This window comes from Trichechus manatus, unplaced genomic scaffold, assembly GCF_000243295.1.
Source record: "Trichechus manatus latirostris isolate Lorelei unplaced genomic scaffold, TriManLat1.0 scaffold00044, whole genome shotgun sequence".
Classification (NCBI taxonomy): Eukaryota; Metazoa; Chordata; class Mammalia; order Sirenia; family Trichechidae; genus Trichechus; species Trichechus manatus.
Window position 1 is genome coordinate 10334516 of NW_004443980.1, and position 8711 is coordinate 10343226.

The 8711-nt window shown below is 42.2% G+C and overlaps 2 non-coding genes across 2 annotated transcripts; both read left to right on the plus strand.

Moving 5' to 3' along the window:
• The first annotated feature begins 3719 nt into the window (after positions 1-3719).
• TRNAE-UUC (transfer RNA glutamic acid (anticodon UUC)) lies at positions 3720-3791 on the plus strand. The gene has a single exon. It is a non-coding gene; the product is annotated as a tRNA-Glu (tRNA).
• A 1050-nt stretch (positions 3792-4841) lies between these two features.
• TRNAE-UUC (transfer RNA glutamic acid (anticodon UUC)) lies at positions 4842-4913 on the plus strand. The gene has a single exon. It is a non-coding gene; the product is annotated as a tRNA-Glu (tRNA).
• The last annotated feature ends 3798 nt before the right edge of the window (positions 4914-8711 follow it).

Sequence of the window (8711 nt, forward strand, 5' to 3'; positions counted from 1 at the left end):
TGGTATAGAATGTTAAATTAGAAGTTTCCACTGAGGCCTCAGGATACAATAGAGATAAAACAACAAAGAAGGGAATGAGACTAAAATGAAAAAATCCAAAGGAAATAGCAAATCACTTGCACAACTCTTAAAACTCCTGACACATTTTGAGAGTATAAATAGGTGGAGGGAGGATTTTGAAAAGATGGATTTTGTGAAGACATTTCTTTGGAGAGAACTGATGCTATTCGCTAAGCCCTGTGCCCGGCTCTTGGGGTGTGGGAACTATCTTCTAAGCCTAAAGATAGTGAAGGAGGCCTCAGGGAACCCCTGGGAGAGCTCCAGGAAGTTCTGTGGGCACATCGGGCTGCTGAGAATCCAATGGCAAGAAGCTGTGGCTATGAGGTGTCAGGAAGAGAGAAAGCATTGCTTCGGTGTTGGGAATTAACTGTATTCCCCTCCAAGGGGCTGAATCTCAGGGACTACACGGGGACCCACATTAGTAACTTGGGTCTGGGGTCATTTTTAAAAGGTTTTCCTGCCTGAGGGCACCTCTCAGGCGTGAGGGGATGCCGACAGAGAGCTGATGAACTTTCAGATAACCCAGGAGTGAAGGAGGGCAGCAGGAGAGGCACTGCTGGCCCCCCCGCCCCGGGAGGCATGTCCAAGCCGCTCCAGCAAGGAAGCCTCTGATGAGCCACAAAGTACCACTGAGAAAAAGAGTCAGCTCTAAGCAGAGTTCAGACCCAGAAAGCAGGAAGCCAATTTGGAACAGTACCAGGCAAGTAGGATCTTTCTGTCTCCCTTTCTCTCCCGCTCCCTACACTCCAATCTTGGAGGGCCCTGGAGCCTCAAACGCAGGAGGACTAGAGAACACGACCCTGTATTTTCCCCTGGGAGCAATGAGTCAATATTCACTAATTCAGTGTTCTTCGTGATTTTATAGAACATACCCCGTTGCTGTTGAGTCGATTCTGACTCATGGCGACCCCTGTGTTACAGAGTAGACCTATGCTCCGTAGGGTTTTCAATGGCTGATTTTTCAGAAATAGATTGCCAGGCCTTTCTTCTGAGGTGCCTCTGGGCACCTTTCAGTTAGCAGCCAAGCTCTTAACTGTTTATGCCACCCAGGGACTCTTTTTAGAACATAACTATCCCAAATATTGAGAGTTGAGTGTATTCCTAGTGTGGCCATCTCAGGTCACCTATGTGATGTCCCTGGACACAGAGTTGGAAAGAGATGGCCACGATCATGGTCGGCACATCACTGCTCCTAGCCTGAAATCATGCCTACATGGTGTTGGGGGACAGGATCTATCTCTGAATGAAGTTTGAGGAGTTGAATAGCGTACTGTCCTGAACTAAGTTCTATTACTTAAGATGACCATAGGGCTTTCTGTTACTGCTCAAGTTTTCATGCAGTGAGGGGAAAAGCAACAAATTTCATTCTTGGCAGAGTGAAAGACGAAAGTAGTTGTGTTGTTATGGATTGAATTGTGTCCCCCCAAAATATGTATTGTAAATCCTCACCCCTATATCTGCAGTTATAATTCCATTTGGAAATGGGTTTTCTTTGTTATGTTAATAAGGCATGATTAGCATAGGGTGTGTCTTAAATCAATCTCTTTTGAGACATAAAAGAGATTAAACAAGCAAGCAAGGGAGGCAGAGATGGAGGAAGAGAGATACCAAGCCACATGAAGGTGGCCCAGGAAGAGAAGCTCAAAGAGACAAGGACCTTCCTCCAGAGACGACAGAGAGAGAAAGCCTTCCCCTAAAGCTGGCACCCTGAATTCGGACATCTAGCCTCCTAAACCGTGAGAAAATAAATTTCTGTTTGTTAAAGCCACCCACTTGTGGTATTTGTTACAGCAGCACTAGATAACCAAGACATATGTTTTACTTACATCCTAAGTATGGCACCTGCCCAGTGTATGGGTTACAATGAGAAAGTTTATCTTTAAAACTGGTAAAATATTTTTTAAAAAAGATAATCATCAAGTGAAAACACAAAACTGAAAAGTGCATGTGAAATCTCTGGACCCCTAAATTGAGACTCGTCGATGTAAGGTATTCTGTAATTGATGAGGTTGTTTTGGGAGAGTTTTCTTTGGCGTTCCAAACCCCAGAAGGGAGGTGTCTGACTCATTGATTAAAAACAAACCAACAGAACTCTGTTCAAGATGCAAAGGTAGTAACGAAGAGCCACCTAAATGTGCATATGACCTACCTCAGAGGTATAGTGAGGATTAAATGAGCAAGCATGAAAAAGACCTGGCAATACAGCCTAGAAAACCCTATGGGGCAATTCCACTCTGTCACATGGGGTTGCTATGAGTTGAAATTGACTCAGCGACACCCAATGACAACAAATGAGCAAACATCCTTGAAAGTGTCTAATACACATAGTAGGTTTGTACTTAATGCTCAGTTTTACTTAAGAATTACACTCAATTTCAGTTACGTTGGATTATGTCCAGTCCCTGTTTTCGCTTCATCTGTGTTAATAAATGCAAGGCAGAATAGTCTGTATTGTGGTTCTATTCCTGTCCCTTCCCTCTTGCTGATGAATGTCACCACTGAAGCCTTAGAGAGCCCCAGTTAGTCTGAGAGACAGAGAGAGAGAGAGAGAGAGAGCTTCAAAGTCCCTAGGACAGGTGAGGAGTAAGAAGGAAAAAATGAGAACGGAATCTTAGCTTTTTAATGGTCTCCAAAGTGTCCACTGTTGGTAAAAACAATTTCTGTGTAGCTGAAGCGTCAAGGAGGACCTCAGAACCATAGCTCTCCCATACCGGCTATCTTGAATAACTGCCACATTGTGCTTTTCTAATCCAAACAGCAGAGGCTGAGGCAGAAACTGCTCCTAATGAAATGCTGCTTCAAACCGAGGGAGGGTTTGGAAACCACAAGGAATTTCCATCAATAACGAATGTTTGCAGTAAGGGACTTTTTCCAATTTTATAAACTACATTTACAAACCACTACTGCCTACTTTCAGTGACACAAATCTTGCCTTTAGTCGTTGAGTCAACAGAACTTGGAATGTTCCAGCGGCGCAGGCAGTCCTATTCCTGTTCCTTTAAAGGAAAAAGATGACCTTCCCGGAGAAGAGAGGGTGCCTGTGCCCAGCCTTGAACAGGGCAAGAGAGGAGAGGGACAGGCTCACCGTTATTGACACTGCTGGGTTTGCCGCACCAATTGGGTCAAGAGGATATGAGATGTTGCACGTTAACTGTGTGGCACACGTCAGGTTTGCTGTGTGTGCAGCCAGTGGTGTGCACACTAGAAAGGGGCCTGTGTCTGGTGTGTTCAGGGGACGGTCTGGTCAGCGGGCAGAGTACGGGAAGAGAGTTCCAGTTCCATTTTGGCCTCGGCCGTGGCGGTTTTGTAATTCCACGGGGTAGTTATTTCTCTCATTAATGAGCCTGTAAAACTCAAACACCAGTCCTTTTGTACTTTGCAGGATTTCTTGCGAAGAATTATGAATAATGAATCATCCGATCTACGACTCATCAGGGTAAACACGGTATCTAGAACCAGGGTAAGAGATGAGGCCACAAACGGAGCGACTGTAGACAGAAAAGAGATTCAAAACCTCTCCTCCAGGAAAGAGTAGAGCGCAGGCCGAAACCTACGCAGGCGCAGAAACAGCTCCGACGCCGGAGAACCAACGGAAAGGTGAGGGCGGAAGTCGACAATTGTGACTTAACTTGCTCAAGGTCGGCCACCCGTTTGTCGTCTCCCACATGGTCTAGCGGTTAGGATTCCTGGTTTTCACCCAGGCGGCCCGGGTTCGACTCCCGGTGTGGGAACGCCAGTACGTTTTATAAACTCGAAAAATTAATTTAGACTTCCTTTAACAAGGAAAAATTACTATGTTTAGAAAAAACTATAATCCTACTTCAGAAGCAAACGGGGAAGATTGAGGTTGAAGAGAATCAGGATCTACCCCAGGAGACAGTGTGAGGGTGAAGTATACCCAAACCCCGGTGCCTCCGGCAGGAGAAGGCGAAAAAGAGAGACAAATAACTATAGTGTGAAGGTACCATTTGAAATAATCTGAGGTGAAGGAAAGCGTGGAACCAACCTGTCCTGTGCTAAGATATATGCTATACCTGGTTTTTCGGCTGTATTTTCTCCTCGTACTGTGGATATAAAACAAATGACTAAAAAAATGCTCTTCTTTGAAAGAAAAGACGAATTTTAGGACATTATAGGGCTTTTTAAGCTGTCTCTAGCCACTTCATTGAGGAGGACAGCAGGATTGAAAGCCACTTCCTTGAGAAGGACAGTATGATTGCCAGAAAAGATTTATTATTAAGGCCAGTGTAGTTCAGCGCACAGTCTATATGTGTTTGCTATTCAAAGAGCTCACTAAACCAGTTGTTTAGGGGGAAAGAAGGGGAAGGAAGAAATTTATATTGTTAGAAGGCAATGGCAAAAAACACTTTTTCTCACTCCCTAACGTATTTATTTGACACATTCTGTTAAAAAAAAAATCAAGAATTCATGATATGTTCAAGTAGAATTAGAAATCTTAGTATTGATGTATGACAAGACAGCTTCCAAGTGTTATCCAAATAAGTGCATCGTCTGTTATACTGTGTTTACTTCTCCAAGTATTTGCCGTTAGGAAAAACCTCAAGGAGTTTAGAAGCGACGCTTATTTTTCACTAGTGTTTAACTCTTGAAGCTTCCCCAATTTGATCCCAGACTGCTATTAACACTGAGGAGTGACTATGAAAATGACTTGGCTTCCATATGACTTTATTTCAAGGGTTTGTATTTGAAATTTATTTTTTTAAACTCTTTTGGGATCTTAAGAAACACAAAAATGGGGCTCGCCCAAGCGTCTCTGTGTCTCCCACATGGTCTAGCGGTTAGGATTCCTGGTTTTCACCCAGGCGGCCCGGGTTCGACTCCCGGTGTGGAAAGTCGCTTCGTTTTAATAAATTCAAAAAATTAATTTAAACTTCCTTTAACAAGGAGAAACAACTTCTCATCCTTCATGAGAAAAGTCTGAGGCTAAATATATACTTATTCAAAATTCTTAATGAAGAATTTAAAGGAGAAACTGATCAATCAGCAGGTACTCACTGAACTGAACGGCAGCAGAATTGATAGAAAAGTAAATATCCTAAAAAGAATAATGGGAACCCTGGTGGCTTAGAAGTTAAGTGCTACGGTCGGCAGTTCAAATCCACCAGGTGCTCCTTCGAAACTCTGTGGGGCAGTTATACTCTGTCCTTAAGGGTCGCCATGAGTCGGAAACGACTCCGCAGCAATGGGCTTGGTTTTTGGTTTTTTAATAATAGGTAATGTTTATTGAGCACTTATTATGAACCAGGCTAAATGCTTTACATATCTTTTTCAATTTTGTCATTATTAGATAATATTATCCCTGTAACAGGGGCCTAGGAGAAAATGGATGACTTTTTTTGTATGTTTAAATAATTATGGTAAATAAGTATGTAACAAAACATTTGCCATTTCAACATTTTTCACATGTACAATTTAGTGACATTAATTGTATTCATCATGTTGTGCAACCATCATCGTTATCCGTTTCCAACTTTTTCCATCACCCTTAACGGAAGCTCACTGTTTCCTAAGCAGTGGGTCCCCCCTTTTCTCCCTCCCTCCTGCCTGCTCCTGGTAACCTCCAATAAGCTTAGGTCTGTATACTTTTGTCTGTTCTAGATATTTCATGTAAGTGGGATCATACAATATTTGTCGTTTTCTGACTGACTTATTTCACTCAGCATGATGTTTTCAAGGTGAGTGACATTCTTAGCAGAGTTTAATAAAGAGACTATTGAGGGTTTATTTCGGGTTTAGGGAAATCTAGAAGAGATAATGTAGTTGTCATGCCTCCTGAGCCTTAAGTGACAAGGGGAGGGAGGGCGTTGAATGGAGAGGGCTGCTACTCAGGAGCTGTGGACTTCAGTGGAGGGAGGCTGCGAACTGTGACCTTCCTCCTGTTTCCCGTGCCTTTTTTTTTTTGCCCAAACCCAACTGGAAGCCAGGAGACAGGGAGCTTGCTGACATAGTCCATAAAGGTCAGCGCCACAGTGCAAATAGGAGGGAGGAGAATGAGTCTTGAATGGAAAACGGAAGACATCCAGTGCTATCTCCATTTTATGGACGAGATTGAGAGAAGTGAAGTAGCAGGCTAAAGTCAGAGCTGGTCAAATGGTATAGCTGGAAGTCCAACCCTGGACGTCTGACTTCAGAGTTCTTAACTCTTCATCACCACACTGCTGTATCTAAAAAAATTTTTTTTTGGAAATCCAGATATGTCCTGCTTTATTCATAAAGAAAGTTATTTCATCTTTTCCTCTCTCTCTTTTCTGTTTGTTTTGTTTTAAAACTTGCTTTTATGTGGCAGGGGAGATCCATTGACATGAAGGTGTCAAATCTAGTTATCCTAGTAATCATTTACGGCTTATTTTCATAAAATAGATTTATTGCTGCAAATTGAATCTCAAGCCATTCCCTCTTCAAATTACAGATGCATTTTGACTCAAATATGCAAATAGGCCTTACTAATTTTTTAAAATTTTTTATTTATTTTGCTGTTGTTTTTGTTGAGAATATACATAGCAAAACATACACCAATTCAACAGTTTCTATACGTACACTTCAGTGATATTAATTACATTCTTTGAGTTGTGCAACCATTCTCACCCTCCTTTTCTGAGTTGTCCCTTCCTGTCTTAGTTATCTAGTGCTGCTAGAACAGAAATACCACAAATGGGTGGCTTTAACAAACAGATTATTTATTTTCTCACAGTTTAGGAGGCTAGAAATCCGAATTTAGAGCCCCGACTTTAGGGGAAGGCTTTTTCTTTCTGTCAGCTCTGGGGGACAATCCTTGTCTCTTCAGAGTCTATTCCTTGGCTCCTTGGTGACCCTCATGTGGCATTGCATCTATCTTCCCCCATCTATGCTTGCTCGGTTACGATTTCTTTTTAATTGTTTAATATCTCAAAAGAGATTGACTTAAGGCACACCCTTCACCAATTCTGTACATTAACATAACATAGGAAACCCATTCCCAAATAAGATTACAAACTATAGTTATAAAACCGAAACCAAACCCATTGCCTTCAAGCCGATTCCAACTAATAGTGACCCTATAGTACAGAGTAGAACTGCCCCATAGAGTTTCCAAGAAAAGGCTCGTGAATTTGAACTGACAACCTTTTAGTTAGCAGCCGAGCTCTTAACCACTGCGCCACCAGGGCTCCAATCACAGGTATAAAAACAAACAAAACCCCCAAACCCGTTGCCATCGAGTCCATGCTCCACCACAAATATAGAAGTTAGGGTTTACAACACATATTTTTGGGGGACACAATTCAATCTGTAACACACCCACATTAACATAAACGCACATAAATCTTGAAACAGCACAATGCTCAAGGCAGACATTCTTTACTAGTTTAGCGGAAGTAACTTGCACAAAGAGAACCTGGATGACATAGAAAGAAAAAAAAAAAATGCAAGCAGCGGAGATTTGGGAAGGGACGTGGGGTCACTTTTGCACATACTGAGTTTAAGTTTCCTATTTGCAGAAGCTGAGCTCTGAACTTCTGTTTGAACCTGTCTCTGCCAGACAGCAATAGTGTTACCTACGTGTTCTTAATGAGGACATAACAAGGTGCAAAATCCCAAACCGGTTTAAACCAGGACAGATTATTTTGCCTGCTTCCCCCATCCACCATGCCTGTCACTCTGTGACAAAAGGAAATTAGACTCATCTGATAAGCTTTGTTTTTCACAAAGCTATGTGGGATGATTAGCCGGTACCCTGTGGTCTTCTAAGTGTTTGCAAATTGATTTTTTGTTGATTTGTTCCAGTGATTTTCCAAGTATTCAGTGTTTTTCCAAGTTACTTAGCTTTACAATGTAACTTAAAATTCTTATGGGGCATCCCTTTCCTGTATTAATATGAAGTTTTAATGTTGCGATTATTTAGGATATTTTTGCATGCAGCATATGTCTGAGAGAACATACTTAAAAATCTATATGACTAAATACACATGTGGATGGACGTTGAGTGATCCTCACGCAGAATCGCTCAGAGTTCATGACCGTGTCCACCACCAGGGCTCCAAATGGTTCCTAAACTCACCTTTGAGTCAAACGATAGCCTAGTAAGCAGCTTAATGAAGACCCTTTTGCCTTGGGCATTGGGCCCTTTTGAAGAACTATCTATGTGCAGTCGGTTCTGAGAAGCAGAAACTCCAGGGTCAGACAGGAAGCTGTGTTTTAGGGTAAATTGTTGTTATGTAAACACTGTTCCACACCCCCCGCCCCCCGCCTGTTTCCATAGCAATGTCGATAAAATGAAGTTTAGGATTCTTTGGAGGTTCTCTCATCTTCGAAACATTTTTTGTTCCCTATCTCTAGTCTAAATGTCACCCCTGTTTGCAGATTGTATATTAAATAAACTTCAGTCAGTTTCTATTATTGGTTTCATATGATTTTTGTGTTAACATTCCCCTCAGCATCGTATGTACCTCTTTTCGGATATTTATCCCTTTTCTAAATTTAGGTGTTATCTTAGAAGTCACACCTCAAATCAAACCGTTGCCGTTGAGTGGATTTCTACTCATAGTGACGCTATAGGGCAGAACAGAACTGCCCTATAGGGTTTCCAAGGCTATAATCTTTAGGGAAGCAGACTGCCACGTCTTTCTCCTGCAGCAGCTGGTAGGTACCAACCA